The sequence below is a fragment of the Ahaetulla prasina genome, chromosome 2 (assembly GCF_028640845.1).
Source record: "Ahaetulla prasina isolate Xishuangbanna chromosome 2, ASM2864084v1, whole genome shotgun sequence".
Classification (NCBI taxonomy): Eukaryota; Metazoa; Chordata; class Lepidosauria; order Squamata; family Colubridae; genus Ahaetulla; species Ahaetulla prasina.
In genome coordinates, this window is record NC_080540.1 from 11351482 (window position 1) to 11372410 (window position 20929).

The window sequence follows — 20929 nt, forward strand, 5'->3', positions numbered from 1 at the left end:
CGTCCTCTCTAGGAATCTAATACTCTATCGTTTCAGTTCGCTCTAGCGCGGCCTCTCTCTCTCCGGTACGTCAAGGGTAGCGATGCCGCTGCTGTACTCTATTCACTGCTTTCTAAGGCGCGAGTGTTGCTGCTTTGTAGAGCGCCATCTAGCGACAGACGGTTGAAAATCACCCTCGTCCTATCTCTACCCTGAAGCGTTTGCAAGAGGCTTCCGTGGATTCAGTGGTTCCTTCGGTGCCATCAAGTCTTATTTGACTCCCACCGAGCCCAGGAATAGCTTTCGTCCCTGACAATCTATCCTAAAGCTTTTCTTTCAGGTCTCCCAAGAGTTCACTCACTGTCCCTCTTGCTCCAACTAAACCAAAGGAAACGGTCCAAAGTGGGTGGGGGGATGACGTATAACAGCCAACCTGAAAGTGAACCTCCCTTGGGGGCTGCTGGAGATCGTTCAACCCAGTTTGTAGCCTGGGGTGTGTGTGTGTGTGTGCAGAGAACGCCTCAAAACCTGTCTTGGCAATTTTTTTAAAAAAATTGAATTTATATCCCGCCCTTCTGCGAAGACTCAGGGCGGCTTACATTGTGTAAGGCAATGGTTGAAAGCTGTTATAGTTAAGCTGTTGAATGGAAGACTCTAGCCCTAGTTTGTCCTCTGGGGTCTGGTAGGGAGGCCCTCATTCTGATTGAAACTGAGCCAGGAGCTTCCTTTGCAGGAACCAAACCAAGGGAAAGCATCTGTGGCGGGAACACAATGTGCCATCATTGTGTTCCCGCCTCCCTTATGAAGACTATCTCCCTTGTGAAGACTATCTCCCTTGTGAAGCACCTCCCTTATGAAGACTATCCTAGCCAGTTCTCTCTCTTGGAGGTGCAGGATAACTCCCCAAAACTACATTTGCAACTGAGGGAAGCTTGAAGAGTGAAGCTTGACCCTACTTAGCTTCACAAGATTAAGCAGGTGCTGCATCATAAAAGTTGATAAAGGTCTTGTTCGTATGTGCAGCCTTAAACAATTGCCAGATTCATATCCCTTTAATAGAAGAATGAAATTGGGAACAAAATCTTGAAGTGCCCACCCACATTGCTTCCAAACCCGTCTAGATAGCAGCTGGAATTTGCCAGGATTACCCTCAATAAGCAACCTGGTTTAACACCTACATGGAACTTCTAGGAGAGGCCATCCTTCCTGCCATATCCAATTATCTACAAGTTGTCCTTGATTTACTTCATTTAGTGACCATTTGAAGTGACAAGGTTATTGAAAAAAGGGACGTGACCATTTTTCATACTTAAAAGGCTACTGCAGCATTGTAACATGATGAAAATTCAGACTCCGGGCAATTATCTTTCTGATAGTTGCAGCGTTCTGGGGTCATGTGATCACCTGTGGCGTCTGAGCTGGTTGTACAACCTCCTGGACTCACAACTCCTGCTTGAGGCAGCCATGGCTGGGGGAGGGGCTTTGCACAGATTCCTCTCGTGCACCAATTTTGCCCTTTCCTGCACCTGGATGCCTTACACAGAGGGTCACTCTCACCTTGGGTCACCTCCTGTTTGAATTCCTGCTGGGAAACTTCAACTGGTCCAGAATGAAGCAGAGCACACAGTAATGGGGGCCCCTAGGTTGCCTCTGTAACATCTTTGTGGTGTGAGCTACACAAGATTCCTTTAAAGGTGCAATTCAAGCTCATTATCTTTAAAGCTATTTATTATAGCAATAGTGATCAGACATATATACCACTTATATATCACTACACTGTGTTTTGTACGCTATCGGTTTAGTGTCAGCATATTGTCCCCAACAATCTGGCTCCTCATTTTACCGATCTAAGCAGGACAGAAGGCTGAGTCAACCTAGAGGTCCGTCAGGATTGGATTCTAGGCTGTGGACAGAGTCACCTGGCAAAACTGCATTCTAACCACTGAGCCAACAGGGCACCTGTCGCTATTTTCCCATCTTTATCTTTACATCTATCTGTTCTTCCAGGTCAGATAGGATGGGCATGCTCCTGGCCTCTTGACTTAAATATTGCCATCTGATAGGAGCTAGGAAGGGTGCCTTGTCTGCTGCAGCTCCTGCCCTATAAAACAGTCTCCCCCCACCAAAAGAAAAAAATGTTACTCTATAAAAACATACATTTATGATGATATGTGTGAAATCAGTAAAATTGAAAAGAAATTGAAAAGAAAGTGTATATAAATAGAAAATCGGGTTACTCGGATACTACTTTGGAAAATATTGAATTAAAAATGAATACAACAATGGAGAGAGAATGGAAAGAGGAGTAGAGGGATAGATAGGAGGGGAGAAGAGAAGAAGGACAGTGAGGAACAGAAGAAAGGGAAAAAGAGAGGAAGAAAGGGAGGGGAAATAAGAGGACAGAAGGTTAGAAAGGGAGGAAGGAAGGAGTCAGGGAAAGGAAGGGGAAGGAGAGAAGGGGAAGGAGAGAAGGGGAAGGAGAGGAGAAAAGAAGAAAGTAGAAGAGGATAAAAGAAGGGTGGGAAGGGAAAGAGGAGAAGGTTTGTTGTAAAATAAGGGAGATGGAATGGTAGAAGAGCAACCCCGAGTATACTCAAATTTTTTAGGATGAAGAATGAACTAATATGAAAGTTAAAAGAGAATATTTATGATTAATAATGGATAAGAGACTATACATTTAAGACGTGTTAAAAATTGAAGAATGAAGAACATGAGAAATAAAAATTTAATTTTTAAAAAAAAAGACATTCTTGCCCTTGCAGTTTGGCAGATCTTTAGAATAGAATTTTTTTTATTGGCCAAGTGTGATTGGACACACAAGGAATTTGTCTTGGTGCATATGCTCTCAGTGTACAGAAAAGAAAAGATACGTTCATCAAGGTACAACATTTACAACACAATTGATGGTCAATATGGGCCAATTGATGGGCCGCGGTGTGGCTCAGGCTGTAAGAAGCCTGTTATTAAAACACAGCTGCCTGCAATTACTGCAGGTTCTAGTCCCACCAGGTCCAAGGTTGACTCAGCCTTCCATCCTTTATAAGGTAGGTAAAATGAGGACCCAGATTCTTGAGGGGGCAATAAGTAGACTTTGTAAATATACAAATAGAATGAGACTATTGCCTTACACACTGTAAACCGCCCTGAGTCTTCGGAGAAGGGCGGGATATAAATGTAAAAAAAAATAATCAATATAAATCATAAGGGTTGCCAGCAACAAAGTTACAGTCATACAGTCATAAGTGGAAAGAGATTGGTGATGGGAACTATGAGAAGATTAATAGTAGTGCAGATTCAGTAAATAGTTTGACAGTGTTGATGGAATTATTTGTTTAGCAGAATGATGGCCTTCGGGGAAAAACTGTTCTTGTGTCTAGTTGTTCTGGTGTGCAGTGCTCTATAGCGTTGTTTTGAGGGTAGGAGTTGAAACAGTTTATGTCCTGGATGTGAGGGATCTGTAAATATTTTCACGGGCCTCTTCTTGATTCGTGCAGTATACAGGTCCTCAATGGAAGGCAGGTTGGTAGCCATTGTTTTTTCTGCAGTTCTAATTATCCTCTGAAGTCTGTGTCTTTCTTGTTGGGTTGCAGAACCGAACCAGACAGTTATAGAGGTGCAAATGACAGACTCAATAATTCCTCTGTAGAACTGAATCAGAATCCTTGGGCAGTTTGAGCTTACTGAGTTGGCGCAGAAAGAACATTCGTTGTCCTTTTTTGATGATGTTTTTGATGTTAGCTGCCCATTTTAGATCTTGCGATATGATAGAACCTAGAAATTTAAAGGTTTCTACTGTTGATACTGTGTTGTCTAATATTGTGAGAGGTGGAAGTATGGAAGGGTTTCTCCTAAAGTCTACCACCATTTCTATGGTTTTGAGTGTATTCAGTTCCAGATTGTTTTGGTTGCACCACAAGGCTAGTTGTTCGACCTCTCGTCTATATGCGGATTCGTCATTGTCTCGAATGAGACCAATCACTGTTGTGTCATCTGCGAACTTCAGTAGCTTAACAGATGGATCATTGGAGATGCAGTCATTGGTATACAGAGAGAAGTGAAGTGGGGAGAGCACACTGCCTTGGGGGGCCCCTGTGCTAATTGTACAGGTATTTGATGTGATCTTGCTTAGCTTCACCTGCTGCTTCCTGTTTGTTAGGAAGCTTGTGATCCACTTAGAAGTCTGTTCCGGTACCTGTAACTGGTTTAGCTTAGTTAGAATGTCTGGAATGATGGTATTGAATGCTGAACTAAAGTCTACAAAAAGGACCCTTGCATAGGTCTTTGGAGACTCAAGATGTTGTAGGATGTAGTGCAGAGCCATATTAACAGCATCATCTGTTGATCTATTTCCTCGGTATGCAAATATCCTCCTGGTTTTCCATAAAGCAAAGAACTAGTTTTCCCCTCAGCACTGGGAGGAGAGGAGAGGACTGCAATCAGAAGGTGAATTCAAACGAGTTAAATTTTTTGTTTTTATCCATTTGGTTTTAATATAGTTTTAAAGTAGCCGGAGATTGTTATATCATAGGTGCTACAGAAATATTTTAAATAAATCTGAGAAAGAAATGAATGAATCAAATGAGGCTATACAGGCTACCCATCTGCAAGTTGCTTGAGGTAAATGAAGGTCTATGCTTTTGTTTATCAAATTTATAGGCTGCAAATCCTGAGGAGGTTTACTTCTCCAATTTAACTCCTTTTATTTAAATTAACTCCTCGCAGGGAGAAAGAATACCAATTTTGAGGAAGAATAGAACAAGAAACGAAGATAATTAGTAATGTCTGGAGGCCTTGTTAACTACTAAATTGAACAAAAACAAGAATCATGTTTTTGGGATTTCTTTTTTTTTATTGAAAAATTTTTACAAAACTTTTTTCTCCCCCATTTCCCCCCTCCCCCCTATCCCCTTCCCCCTCCCTTCACAAACCCCCCTTCCCCGCCCCCCGCCCCCGACTTCCCAGAACAAACACAAGGTATAGTTAAAAATAAAACAAACATATGCTAAAAATTTTTCCCTCCTAACTCAATTATACTCCTACAGTTCTCATCAATTCCTAACCTCCCCCAAAACAATCAAAAATAATACATCCTAATCATTCAAAGGCAGTCTGATAACTCTTAGTCTGATATGTTTTGAATATAGTCAATCCATTTTTTCCATTCATTTAAATATCTTTCATGCGTATTGTCTTTCAAAAAGGCTGAGATTTTTGCCATCTCAGCCAAATTGGCAACTTTCAATATCCATTCTATTGTAGGTACTTCTTTTTTCTTCCAATACTGTCCTATCAGTAACCTTGCTGCTGTTATTAGATTTAAAATCAGTTTAGCCTCAATTACTGAACAGTCCGTGATAATTCCCAGCAGAAAAAATTGCGGCAGGAACTTTATCTTCTTTTTCAGAACATTTTGTAGAATCCACCAAATTCTTATCCAAAAAGCCTTAATATTCTTACAAGTCCACCAAATATGAAAATATGTAGCGTCATCACAGTTACATCTCCAACTTTTTGCTTGCATATCTGGATACATACACAATAATTTCCTAGGATCTAAATGCCATCTGTAAAACATTTTATAAAAACTTTCCCTTAAATTCTGTGCTCATGAATTTAACATTTCTAACCCAAATTTTTTCCCAAATTTCCAGTACTATTGGCTCCTGAAAATTTTGTGCCCACTTTATCATACAGTCCTTTACCAAATCCCTTTCAGAGTCTATTTCAAGTAACACATTATACAATCTCTTTATATGCTCCTGAGATTGATTTCTAATTTGCTTTACCAAATTTTCCTCATTCTGGACTATACCAATTTTCTGATCTTCCTTCCATCTAGCACGTAATTGCCCGTATTGATGTTTTTGGGATTTCTTGACCATCCAAATGTCATCAACCTTCCTAGACATGCCCTGTATTTGCAGGGCAAGTATATGTCAAATGTGGAACCTTTGCATTTTGCCATTTGAAATATATAGATGGGGTTGATTGATTTCTGTTTTAAGGTTTTATTGTGCAGTCACCATGAGTTCAGCTGTCATAAGATGCTAAGTAAAAATACATACAAGTTTATATTATCCCCTTTATTATATGTAGAAATAACTCAAGGCATGAAACATACCTAATAAAAATCCAAACTGGCTTTCTCTGACCCAGCAAGGGCAGTTCCCCTTGACTCCGTGGAAGGGAATGACCGCACTGGGCCAAACTAAGGAAGCTCAGATCTCCTTCCTCATGTTTAATAATAAGACATGCTTGAGTAAGAAGAACCATGCAAGAAATTAAATTATCAACTTCTTAGCTGGGCTTTCAGAAAGAGACAAGAAACGAAATTCAAGATTCCTCTAAACAGACCAATTTTTTCCTGATGTAGAATTTCTTCTGTCATAAGGAAGGAATTTTGTGCAAAACACTGTCTACAATCTGGGCATTTGAATGGTTACTCTCCTATGTGTAACCTTACATGAGTTATAAGGCTAGACCTACAACTGAAATCTTTTCCGCAATCTGGACACTCATACGCTTTTTCTGCTGTGTGAGTCCTCTTGTGTATCACCAGGGTGGAACTGTGACTGAATCTTTTCCCACAAACCAGACACTGAAATGGTTTCTCTCCTATGTGAGTCCTTTTGTGTTTCACCAAGTCAGAATTTCGATGGAAACCTTTCCCGCAATCTGGACACTTATATGATTTCTCTCCTGTGTGAGTCCTTTTGTGTTTCAACAAGTCAGAATTTCGATGGAAACCTTTCCCACAATCTGGACACTTATATGGTTTCTCTCCTGTGTGAATCCTCTGGTGCACCAGGTAATAATTCACTGAAACTTTTCCCACAATCTGGACATTTATGCGGTTTTTCTCCTGTGTGATTCCTCTGGTGTATCACCAGGTAATAATTCCCACTGAAATTTTTCCCACAATCCAGACACTCATATAGTTTTTCTCCGGTGTGAATCCTCTGGTGTATCACCAACTTGTAATTTTGGTTGAAAGTCTTCCCACAACCCTGACACTCATATGGTTTTTCTCCTGTGTGAGTCCTCTGGTGTGTCACTAGGTTGGAATTCTGACTGAATGTTTTCCCACAATCTAGACACTCATATGGTTTCTCTCCTGTATGAGTCCTCTGGTGTTCCACCAGCTGGGAATTCTGACAGAAACTTTTCCCACAATCCGGACACTCATATGGTTTTTCTCCTGTATGAGTCCTCTGGTGTCTCACAAGGTGGGAATTCTGACGGAAACTTTTCCCACAATACAGACACTCATATGGTTTCTCTCCTGTGTGAGTCCTCTGATGTTCCACCAGAATGGAATTCTGAGTGAACGTTTTCCCACAATCTGGACACTCATATGGTTTCTCTCCTGTGTGAGTCCTCTGATGTTCCACCAGCCGAGAATTCTGACAGAAACTTTTCCCACAATCCGGACACTCATATGGTTTTTCTCCTGTGTGAGTCCTCTGGTGTGTCACTAGGCTGGTATTCTGACTGAACATTTTCCCACAATCCGGACACTCATATGGTTTTTCTCCTGTGTGAGTCCTCTGGTGTCTCACTAGGTTGGAATTCCGATGGAAACTTTTCCCACAATCTAGACACTCATACGGTTTCTCTCCTGTGTGAGTCCTCTGGTGTTCCACCAGCTGGGAATTCCGACAGAAACTTTTCCCACAATCCGGACACTCATATGGTTTCTCTCCTGTGTGAGTCATCTGGTGTTCCACCAGTTGGGAATACTGAGAGAAACTTTTCCCACAATCCGGACACTCATATGGTTTCTCTCCTGTGTGAGTCCTCTGGTGTGTCACTAGGGTGGAATTGTTACTGAACGTTTTCCCACAATCTAGACACTCATATGGTTTCTCTCCTGTGTGAGTCCTCTGGTGTACCACCAGCTGGGAATTCCGACAGAAACTTTTCCCACAATACAGACACTCATATGGTTTCTCTCCTGTGTGAGTCATCTGGTGTCTCACTAGGCTGGTATTCTGACTGAATGTTTTCCCACAATCTAGACACTCATATGGTTTCTCTCCTGTGTGAGTCCTCTGGTGTCTCACTAGGTTGGAATTCTGACAGAAACTTTTCCCACAATCCGGACACTCATAAGGTTTCTCCCCAGTGTGTATTACCAGATTGGTATGCATGTTAAATCTTTTGTCACAATGGGAGCATTGGTAGAGTTTCTCTTCGGTATTGGTTCTTCCACGAATCACGAGAGACCTGTTCTGAGTAAAGCTTCTGATGCACCCCAAACATCTGTATGGCTTTTCATGGGATGGTTCGATTTATGCATCAATCAGATGCGATTTGCAATGGAACCTTTTTATTTCCACTGACTTCCAGGTGTTCTTTATTTAGAAATTATCCTCCTTGACTTCTCATGTAATGTTTCTTTGGATTCCAAACATTATTTTTTTCCAGCTGAAAGCTTTGTTCTCATAATATTCTCCATTGTGTGTCATCAGCTGAGGAAGGGGAAGAGTTTTAAACTTTCTGGAGGAAATGGGGGAAAATGTTGATTGATGGTTTGTTTTCCATTTTAAAGCTGTTTCTCATTCTCTGTTGTCCAGAGTGCTCTTCTTGGCATTTTCTTTGTCTATAAGATTAATATTAATGGATTAGTTTCATTATTGTTTTAAAATGGTTACATGATATGTGAAAGCAGCAGAAATACCCCATATATTACCATGGAAAAACAAACATCAACATGCAAGTTTGAGCTCTAACGTTATGATTAGTTTGGCATCTAAAAGGCTAGCAGATAGGACTTCCTGGTTGGCTCCGTAGGCAATGAAGGTGATCCTTTTAATCACCAACCTCTGGATCGTGTTGGACCGCTAAGACAGCGACAATCAGCTGCCCAGCGGTTCGAAATTCCCCCTCTTCGGGCGAAGAAGAGGAGGTGAGTGAAAGAAGCAGAGGTAGAGCTTCCCTAGAACTCCTGGAAGACACCAGGGGGCTCGAAGGGTTAAGCCCCCTCAGAACTTCAAAGCGCTCCAGATCTGAGGCTTTTTTCCTGCTTCGGCAGACCTAATTGCCACGACCAACTGCCGGGACCAATTTTAACTTAAAGAAGAAAATACCGGACTGAACAGAAACAGGAGAGTTTTAACGATAAAAGCAAGTAATTAAATGAATTCCCTGTTATTATTTCTTTTAAGTTTTGGAGTTGACTTTAAAGCGAAATTGGTTTTGTTCTTTAATGAGCTACGCAGTTGAAAACGAAAGTGTTACATTTCTTCTGTAATTAATTTAAACTTATCCTCTATCTGGGAAGTTTGCCAGTTCATAGCATCGTTAAGAGATTCTTTCATAAATTCTACTTAATACCACTTAAAGAGTTATTTAACAGAATACAAAGGGGAGGAGAAGCTCCTCCTTCATGGAGGACAGCTTTTATCTCATTAATACCTAAAGAAGATCGAGATGGTGTTAAACCAGAGAATTATAGGCCAATATCGCTTTTAAATACTGATTATAAGATATTTGCTAAGATACTAGCGAATAGATTGATGCCACTGATGAATCAATTAATTCATAATGACCAATCAGGATTTATTAAGGGGAGACAGATGAGATATAATATGAGACAAATTGTAAATTTACTTGAATATTTGGAAAGAAACAGCCAGGTTTCAGCAGCATTCCTCTTTTTGGATGCCAAAAAAGCTTTTGATAGATTGGATTGGCAGTTTTTGTTTAAAGTAATAGAAAAAATGAAATTTGGGGATTATTTTATTCAAGCAATTAAGGCTATATATCAAAAGCAAACAGCTCAAATAATAGTAAATGGTGGATTAACAGAATCTTTCAAGATTGAGAAAGGGACTAGACAAGGATGTTCCTTGTCACCGTTATTATTAATTCTAACTTTGGAAATATTATTGAGTAATATACGTGGTTTAGATCGAATAAGAGGAATTAGAATTAAAAATCAAGATTATAAGTTAAGAGCGTTTGCAGATGATCTGGTTGTTACTTTATCTCAACCAATACATTCAGCCGTATATCTAAAGGAGACAATTGATCAGTATAGTAAGGTATCTGGGTTTAAAGTGAATCAACAGAAGACAAAAATGATAATTAAAAATATGAATACACACCAGAGGGAAGAATTAGAAAGAATAACTGGATATGAAGTAGTTAAAAAGGTTAAATACTTAGGAGTATACATTACAGCATCGAATGTAAAATTATATAAAAATAATTATGAGGTATTGTGGGGAAAAGTAATTAAAGAAATGGAGAAATGGAAGAAGTTACAATTATCATTGTTGGGAAGAGTGGCAGCTATAAAAATGAATGTTTTGCCTAGATTTTTATTTTTGTTTCAAATGATTCCAATATTGAAGAAAGATGCGAATTTACAAGAATGGCAAAAAGGGATTAATAATTTTGTATGGAAGGGTAAAAAACCGAGGGTAAAGTTAAAAATAATGCAAGACGTTAGGGAAAGAGGGGTTTAAAATGCCTAACTTGAAATTGTACTATGATGCAGTTGTTTTAACTTTAATTTCTGATTGGATTAATTTAACAGAGGAAAGGATTTTGAATATAGAAGGTTATGGTTTGTTATATGGATGGCATATATGTAATATATGACAAGAAAATTGATAAGACATTTAAGAATAATATGGTCAGAAGTGCGTTGTTGAGGATTTGGAAAAAATATCAATATAAGTTAGATGGAAAGATACCAATATGGACCATCCCCAGACATATGATAGAGAATATAAATATATTACAAAAAATGGAAGTTATCACTTACAAAGAGCTTTTGACTATGGAAAAGAATTACAGTTAAAATCTAGGAAAAATTGAGGATGAAGGAGAAATTATACATGGTTCCAGTATGGACAATTGCAATCTAGATGGAAAATAGATCAGAAAATTGGTATAAGGCAAAGTGATGATAATTTGGTAAAACAAATAAAAGATCAAGGTCAACAGCATATAAAGAGATTATATAATGTATTGGTTGAAATTGATTCAGAAATGGAGTTGGTTAAAGATTGTATGGTAAAATGGGCACACAATTTTCAACAACCTATAATGTTAGAAACATGGGAAGAAATTTGGGTGAGGAATGTTAAATTCACGCAAGCACAAAATTTAAGAGAAAATTTTTATAAAATGTTTTATAGATGGCATTTAGATCCTAAAAAACTGTCATGTATGTATCCAAATGTGAAAGCAAAATGTTGGAGATGTGATTGTGAGGATGCTACCTATTATCATATATGGTGGACTTGCAAAAAAGTTAAAGACTTTTGGATTAAAATATGGTGGATTATGCAGAACATTTTGAAAAAGAAGATCAAGTTTGTTCCACAGTTCTTTTTATTAGGAATAATTTCAGATTGCACTGTTATAGAGACAAAACTGATTCTGAATTTAATAACTGCTGCAAGACTATTGATTGCACAATATTGGAAGAAAGAAGACTTACCTACAATTGGAGAATGGATTAGTAAAGTATCAAATTTAGCAGAAATGGCAAAAATTTCTGCCTACTTGAAAGACTGTACACAAGAAAAATATAGTTTAGAATGGAGGAAGTGGATTGATTATATTCAAAATAAGTATCAGATTTAAAAATATCAATTAGTTTTTGAGTGAAGTTAGGAATTGCTATGTATTAGTTTAAGAAAGAAGGGAATTGATAGTGTGATGGAGTGAAATGGAATATGTTTTATGTTATATTTTAGATTATGTTTGTTAGTTACAATACCCTGTATTCTGTTCTGGGAAGTCTCGGGGGGGGGAATGAGGGGGAGAAGGGGAAGACCATAAATTGATTGGTTGCCATTGTACAGGAATAATGGTAGAATTAAACAAGTTGGAATGGTGTAATGTCGGGACTGCTCGGCAAACACTCCTGAAGGGAAAGGGTAAGGAAAGAGGAGTAAAGAAGGAAGAAAGTAGGTAGGCAGATGGGTAGGGAGGAAAGAAGGGAGGGAGAAGAAAGGATAGGAGGAGGAGCAGGAAGTAGAAGAAATAAAGAAAGATAATTTAAAATTGGAAAATAAGATTGAGGTAGTTCAAAGTAAAATGGATAAAGTTGATGATGAAATTGTTTTGGTACAATATAGAGCTATGGAACATGCTTTACAAATGCGTGGTTTGAAAGAACATAAACAAGCGAATTTGAAGCAAATTTTTTCTGAGGCCTTTGCGGAGATTTTGGCAGTTCAGCCAGTAGATGTGGCTTTTCATATTGACAAAATTTATCGTGTGAATTCCTGGATAGCAAGACAAAGAAATCTTCCAAGAGACATTTTTATTTATTTTACTACTAGAACAGTGAGAAATGAGATTTTACAAGCTTCTTTTAAAGGAGGCAAGATTCAAGCGGCTGGCCAAGATATTTTACTGGTATAATAGTTTATTATGAAGGGAAAGCACATCGTCTTAATACAGTCAGTAAAGCACGAGAGTTTTATGCTTATGTGCTTAAAGCTGGAAGTCCACCATCTCCGAATGGTAGGAGAAAGGAAGGCGAAATTAAAGAAAAAGAAATGATAGTAATGGAAGAAGACCTTTTACAAGTGTTGGATGTGTCTAAGATGGGATCAGAGCTTCCAAAAGAGCCAAGGATGACAAGAGCGGCTGTCAAACGCAAGGAACAAGAAGAAAAGGCTCAACAGGTTCAATCTGCTATTACCAAGACGGAAACAGTGGGAGGAGCAAGGCCCAAAGAAAGATATGATTTGCGGCTGGTGCTTCAAAAGTTTCCGATTGCTGATAATGGCAATTAGACTTTTATCTTGGAATGTTAATGGATTAAACTCACCGCAAAAGAGAAAAAAGATATTTCATTATTTGAAGCAATTTAAAAATGACATTGTATGTTTACAAGAAACACATATTAGAACATTAGACCAGAAATATTAGATAAATTCAAAATTGGGAATACATTTTGTTGCATCTGCTACAGAAAAGAAGAATGGACTAGTTGTTTATATAAAGAGTAATTTATCTGCAACATTAATTGAGGCGGATAATCAAGGAAGATATATTGCTATTGAACTTTTATTGGAGGGGAGAAAAATACTTTTAATAGGAGTTTATGCACCAAATCAACAACAAGAAAAATTTTATAAGTTTTTACATAAAAGAATAACATCTTGGGGTTATAAAACTTATATATTAATGGGTGATTGGAATGGAGTGATGGATATCCAGAAAGATAAAAGAAGTCTTAGAAATATTTCCAATCGTGTAAAACTGCCAAAGGCCTTCTTTGATTTGATGGAAGATTTAGAACTGAGAGATGTATGGCGAGAACGCAATGAAAAAGAGAGAGATTTTAATTTTTTTTCTGACAGACATCAATCTTTTTCTAGGATCGATTTTATTTTAATTACTAATGATTTGTTTTTCAGAGTGAAGAAGACAAAAATTTGTTCTAGAACTTTGTCTGATCATAGCCCGGTTTGGATTGAGCTACATCGGGAAAAAGAGGCCAGGAGGTCATGGAGGATGAATGAGAACTTGTTTAAATATGAACAAAATGTAAATGAATGTAAAATTCTAATGAAGGAATTTTTTTCTTTGAATATGGATAAAAGGACACCTATAGAGATAGTTTGGGACACCAGCAAGGCTTATATGAGGGGAATTTTATTAGATATGAATAATAAATATAGAAATAGATTGCACAAAAGGCGAAAAGAATTAGAAAAGGAAATTAAAAGGAAGGAGCAGTTATTGGTATGTAATCCAGGAGATAGTAAAATAAAAGAGTCAATAAATATATTAAGAGGTCAATTTAATATGTTAATGGCAGATCAGGTGGCAACTAATTTACAATATGCAAAACACAATTTGTTTAATAATTCTAATAAACCTGGAAGATGGTTAGCATATTTATTAAGAAAGAAACAGAAACGACGTATAATTGATAAAACAGAATATAGAGGTAAGGAAGTATATCAGCAAAATTTGATTAAAAAAGCTTTTTTAGAATATTATATTAAGTTATATTCTAGAGATGTGATTAATGATAAAGATATAAATAGATATTTACAGGACCACGGTATCTTAGAAATTACAGTAGATCAAAGGGAAGAGTTGAATCAATTAATTTCTTCAGAGCAAATAGTGTTTGCAATTAAGCAGCTTAAAGCGAATAAAGCACCAGGTACAGATGGTTTGACAACTACTTATTATAAAAATTTACAAAATGAGATGATTGTACCACTTAAGGAGTTATTTAACAGAATACAAAGGGGAGGAGAAGCTCCTCCCTCATGGAGGACAGCTTTTATTTCATTAATACCTAAAACGTTAGGGAAAGAGGGGGTTTAAAAATGCCTAACTTGAAATTGTACTATGATGCAGTTGTTTTAGCTTTAATTTCTGATTGGATTAATTTAACAGAGGAAAGGATTTTGAATATAGAAGGTTATGGTTTGTTATATGATTGTTATAAATTGATAAGATATTTAAGAATAATATGGTCAGAAGTGCGTTGTTGAGGGTTTGGAAAAAATATCAATATAAGTTAGATGGAAAGATACCAATATGGACTATCCCCAGACATATGATAGAGAATATAAATATATTACAAAAAATGGAGGTTATCACTTACAAAGAGCTTTTGACTATGGAAAAAGGGGAATTACAGTTAAAATCTAGGGAGAAATTGAGGGATGAAGGGAGAAATTATACATGGTTCCAGTATGGACAATTGCAATCTAGATGGAAAATAGATCAGAAAATTGGTATAAGGCAAAGTGATGATAATTTGGTAAAACAAATAAAAGATCAAGGTCATATAAAGATCAAGGTTTTATAAGATCAAGGTCAAGATCAAGGTCATATATATCAAGGCATATAAAGAGATTATATAATGTATTGGTTGAAATTGATTCAGAAATGGAGTTGGTTAAAGATTCTATGGTAAAATGGGCACAAAATTTTCAACAACCTATAATGTTAGAAACATGGGGAAAAATTTGGGTGAGGAATGTTAAATGTACGCAAGCACAAAATGTAAGAGAAAATTTTTATAAAATGTTTTATAGATGGCATTTAGATCCTAAAAAACTGTCATGTATGTATCCAAATGTGAAAGCAAAATGTTGGAGATGTGATTGTGAGGATGCTACCTATTATCATATATGGTGGACTTGCAAAAAAGTTAAAGACTTTTGGATTAAAATATGGTGGATTATGCAGAACATTTTGAAAAAGAAGATCAAGTTTGTTCCACAGTTCTTTTTATTAGGAATAATTCCAGATTGCACTGTTATAGAGACAAAACTGATTTTGAATTTAATAACTGCTGCAAGACTATTGATTGCACAATATCGGAAGAAAGAAGACTTACCTACAATTGGAGAATGGATTAGTAAAGTGTCAAATTTAGCAGAAATGGCAAAAATTTCTGCCTACTTGAAAGACTGTACACAAGAAAAATATATTTTGGAATGGAGAAAGTGGATTGATTATATTCAAAATAGGTATCAGATTAAAAAATATCAATTAGTTTTTGAGTGAAGTTAGGAATTGCCATGTATTAGAGTTTAAGAAAGAAGGGAATTGATAGTGTGATGGTGTGAAATGGAATATGTTTTATGTTATATTTTAGATTATGTTTGTTAATTACAATACCCTGTATTCTGTTCTGGGAAGTCTCGGGGAAGGAGAAATGGGGGAAGGGAAGTTATAAGTTGATTGATTTCCATTGTACAGAAATAATGGTAGAATTAAACAAGTTGTAATGGTGTAAAGTCGGGGCTTCTCGGGAACCACTCCCGAAGGGAAAGAGTAAGGAAAGAGGAGTAAAAAAGGAAGAAAGTAGGTAGGCAGGTAGGAAAGAAGGGAGGGAGAGGAAAGGATAGGAGGAGAAGGAGGAGAAGATAGAGGGTTAGAAAGGATGGTTGTGAGAAGTGGGAAAGAGGAGGGGAAGTAGGAAAGCGAGGAGAAGGATGGTGGGGAAAGTCGAAGAAGGATGAGAAGGGTAGAAAGGATTAAGGGAGAGAGTGGCGGTCGAGCAGCCCTGATTGAGCATAATTTGAGTATAGGATCGATTGTGGTATAAGTGATTGTATTGTACACTGATCAAATTGTGGGAATTATTATGGAAAATAAAAAAATTTTGCCCTGAAAAAAATAAAATAAAAAATAAAAGGCTAGCAGATCCAAATATCAACTCAATCACAAAATTCTCCTTTTGGCCTGAGTAAATCACACACACAGTACATTCAGAAAGTATTCAAAGTATTCAGAGAATGACGTCTGAATTCAGACGTCACAGTGGATCGGATCGCGGAAACGGAGCTCCGTCGTACCCCCTGATTTCGCCCTGTCTGGAGACCCTCAAGGGCCAAAGTCAACCCCAGAGAGGTTGACCAAGAGAGAGGGGAAGTCCTATAGATCATGAGGAGATATGCAATCTCCCATTAGATTCAGGGAAAACCCTGTGGAATCGGCAGGAGACTAGATGGCCATTAAGGCTGAACCGAAGCTGTGACAGCTTGGAAAGAGAAAGGAAGTGAAAAATCAAGGAGCAGCCTGGCTTTGCTGGATGACTGTTCTAACTTTCTGCTGGGGAATTAATCCCGATTTAAATGCTAATGATTTTGGAAAAGTGGTGCTATGGCTACAGAGGCCCTTGGGAACTATTAGCTACAAAGTGTCTTTTTACAGCTGGCTGCTGATAACTGCGATATTTAGAGACAGTCTGCGACAACATTAAATATTTTGAGCTGTGGAAAACGGAAGAAAGGAGGAGCAATGTGAACATTGAAAACAATCCTTTCATCTTGGAATTGTTTGAAAATGAAAGTCCATCGATCTGGGTGGGAAAACATCGTGTCAATCAAATCAGAAGGAGCGAAGTGATTCGTGGAGGGTGAGGGAGGTGGGTGGCTCAGAAATATGAAAAAAAAATATCAAGATTTCTTTAACTCTCCCAGCAGAAAATCACAAGCAGCTGTTTTAAATCCTGCAGCATTTGGGGAGAGAAAGAAGATGCAGCAGCCGCCGCCCAGAAGTTTCCGTCTTGCTCTGCTTCCAGGCCGTGGAGGAAAGGAAGAGGCCCGACTTCCTCCCGGCTTCTCCTCCGACCTTCCCTCCACTCACCTCCCAGGAGCCGCTTCCACCCTCCAAGCAGCACAGGAGGTTCGGCCGACGCCATTATCCGGCACTGGGGGAGCCGGAAGAGGAAGTTGCTGTGATCTCCTTTCTTCCACGTCTTCTCTAGCAATCTAAACCTCCATCGTTTCAGTTCGTTCTAGCTCGGCCTCTCTTTTTCCGGTGTAATGTTAAAAGTAGCGATGCCGCTGCTGTACTCTATTCACTGCCGCGTGTGTTGCTGCTTTGTAGAGCGCCATCTAGCGACAGACGGTTGAAAATCACCCTCCTCCTATCTCTACCCTGAAGCGTTTGCAAGAGGCTTCCGTGGATTCCGTGATTCCTTCGGTGCCATCAAGTCTTATTTGACTCCCACCGAGCCCAGGAATAGCTTTCGTCCCTGACAGTCTATCCTAAAGCTTTTCTTTCAGGTCTCCCAAGAGTTCACTCACTGTCCCTCTTGCTCCAACTAAACCAAAGGAAACGGTCCAAAGTAGGTGGGTGGGTGATGTATAACAGCCAACCTGAAAGTGAACCTCCCTTGGGGGCTGCTGGAGATTGTTCAACCCAGTTTGTAGCCTGGGGTGTGTGTGTGTGCACGAGGACGCCTCGAAACCTGCCTTGGCAATTTTTTTTAAAATTTGAATTTATATCCCGCCCTTCTGCGAAGACTCAGGGCCGCTTACATTGTGTAAGGCAATGGTTGAAAGCTGTTATAGTTAAGCTGTTGAATGGAAGACTCTAGCCCTAGTTTGTCCTTTGGGGTCTGGTAAGGAGGCCCTCATTCTGACTCCAACTGAGCCAGGAGCTTCCTTTGCAGGAACCAAACCAAGGGAAAGCATCTGTGGCGGGAACACAATGTGCCATCATTGTGTTCCCGCCTCCCTTGTGAAGACTATCTCCCTTGTGAAGACTATCCTAGCCAGTTCTCTCTCTTGGAGGTGCAGGATAACTCCCCAAAACTACATTTGCAACTGAGGGAAGCTTGAAGAGTGAAGCTTGACCCTACTTAGCTTCACAAGATTAAGCAGGTGCTGCATCATAAAAGTTGATAAAGGTCTTGTTTGTATGTGCAGCCTTAAACAATTGCCAGCTTCATATCCCTTTAATAGAAGAATGAAATTGGGAACAAAATCTTGAAGTGCCCACCCACATTGCTTCCAAACCCGTCTAGATAGCAGCTGGAACTGCCAGGATTACCCTCAATAAGCAACCTGGTTTAACACCTACATGGAACTTCTAGGAGAGGCCATCCTTCCTGCCATATCCAATTATCTACAAGTTGTCCTTGATTTACTTCATTTAGTGACCATTTGAAGTGACAAGGTTATTGAAAAAAGGGACGTGACCATTTTTCATACTTAAAAGGCTACTGCAGCATTGTAACATGATGAAAATTCAGACTCCGGGCAATTATCTTTCTGATAGTTGCAGCGTTCTGGGGTCATGTGATCACCTGTGGCGTCTGAGCTGGTTGTACAACCTCCTGGACTCACAACTCCTGCTTGAGGCAGCCATGGCTGGGGGAGGGGCTTTGCACAGATTCCTCTCGTGCACCAATTTTGCCCTTTCCTGCACCTGGATGCCTTACACAGAGGGTCACTCTCACCTTGGGTCACCTCCTGTTTGAATTCCTGCTGGGAAACTTCAACTGGTCCAGAATGCAGCAGAGCACACAGTAATGGAGGCCCCTAGGTTGCCTCTGTAACATCTTTGTGGTGTGAGCTACACAAGATTCGTTTAAAGGTGCAATTCAAGCTCATTATCTTTAAAGCTATTTATTATAGCAATAGTGATCAGACATATATACCACTTATATATCACTACACTGTGCTTTGTACGCTATCGGTTTAGTGTCAGCATATTGTCCCCAACAATCTGGCTCCTCATTTTACCGATCTAAGCAGGACAGAAGGCTGAGTCAACCTAGAGGTCCGTCAGGATTGGATTCTAGGCTGTGGACAGAGTCACCTGGCAAAACTGCATTCTAACCACTGAGCCAACAGGGCACCTGTCGCTATTTTCCCATCTTTATCTTTACATCTATCTGTTCTTCCAGGTCAGATAGGATGGGCATGCTCCTGGCCTCTTGACTTAAATATTGCCATCTGATAGGAGCTAGGAAGGGTGCCTTGTCTGCTGCAGCTCCTGCCCTATAAAACAGTCTCCCCCCACCAAAAGAAAAAAATGTTACTCTATAAAAACATACATTTATGATGATATGTGTGAAATCAGTAAAATAGGAAAGAAATTGAAAAGAAAGTGTATATAAATAGAAAATCGGGTTACTCGGATACTACTTTGGAAAATATTGAATTAAAAATGAATACAACGATGGAGAGAGAATGGAAAGAGGAGTAGATAGGAGGGGAGAAGAGAGGAAGGAGAGTGAGGAACAGAAGAAAGGGAAAAGGAGAGGAAGAAAGGGAGGGGAAATAAGAGGACAGAAGGTTAGAAAGGGAGGAAGGAAGGAGTCGGGGAAAGGAAGGGGAAGGAGAGAAGGGGAAGGAGAGGAGAAAAGAAGAAAGTAGAAGAGGAGAAAAGAAGGGAGGGAAGGGAAAGAGGAGAAGGTTTGTTGTAAAATAAGGGAGATGGAATGGTAGAAGAGCAACCCCGAGTATACTCAAATTTTTTAGGATGAAGAATGAACTAATATGAAACTTAAAAGAGAATACGTATGATTAACAATGGATAAGAGACTATACATTTAAGATGTGTTAAAAATTGAAGAATGAAGAACATGAGAAATAAAAATTTAATTTTTTAAAAAAAAGACATTCTTGCCCTTGAAGTTTGGCAGGTCTTTAGAATAGAATTTTTTTTATTGGCCAAGTGTGATTGGACACACAAAGAATTTGTCTTGGTGCATATGCTCTCAGTGTACACAAAAGAAAAGATACGTTCATCAAGGTACAAAATTTACAACACAATTGATGGTCAATATATCAATATAAATCATAAGGGTTGCCAGAAACAAAGTTACAGTCATAAGTGGAAAGAGATTGGTGATGGGAACTGTGAGAAGATTAATAGTAGTGCAGATTCAGTAAATAGTTTGAGTGTTGATGGAATTATTTGTTTAGCAGAGTGATGGCCTTCGAGGGAAAAACTGTTCCTGTGTCTAGTTGTTCTGGTGTGCAGTGCTCTATAGTGTCGTTTTGAGGGTAGGAGTTGAAACAGTTTATGTCCTGGATGTGAGGGATCTGTAAATATTTTCACGGCCCTCTTCTTGATTTGTGCAGTATACAGGTCCTCAATGGAAGGCAGGTTGGTAGCAATTATTTTTTCTGCAGTTCTAATTATCCTCTGAAATCTGTGTCTTTCTTGTTGGGTTGCAGAACCGAACCAGACAGTTATAGAGGTGCAAATGACAGACTCAATAATTCCTCTGTAGAATTGAATCAGCAGCTCCTTGGGCAGTTTGAGCTTACTGAGTTGGCACAGAAAGAACATTCTTTGTTGTCCTTTTTTAATGTTTTTGATGTTAGCTGCCCATTTTAGATCTTGCGATATGATAGAACCTAGAAATTTAAAGGTTTCTACTGTTGATACTGTGTTGTCTAATATTGTGAGAAGTGGAAGTATGGAAGGGTTTCTCCTAAAGTCTACCACCATTTCTATGGTTTTGAATGAGTTCAGTTCCAGATTGTTTTGGTTGCACAAGGCTAGTCGTTCGACCTCTCGTCGATGCGGATTCGTCATTGTCTCGAATGAGACCAATCACTGTTGTGTCATCTGCGAACTTTAGTAGCTTAACAGATGGATCATTGGAGATGCAGTCATTGGTATACAGAGAGAAGTGGGGAGAGCACACAGCCTTGGGGGGGCCCTGTGCTAATTGTACAGGTATTTGATGTGATCT

The 20929-nt window shown here is 38.9% G+C and overlaps 1 pseudogene; it reads right to left on the minus strand.

The window, feature by feature from the left end:
• Positions 1–4940: 4940 nt before the first annotated feature.
• LOC131193479 (zinc finger protein 658B-like) lies at positions 4941–17213 on the minus strand (annotated as a pseudogene).
• Between the last annotated feature and the right edge of the window lie 3716 nt (positions 17214–20929).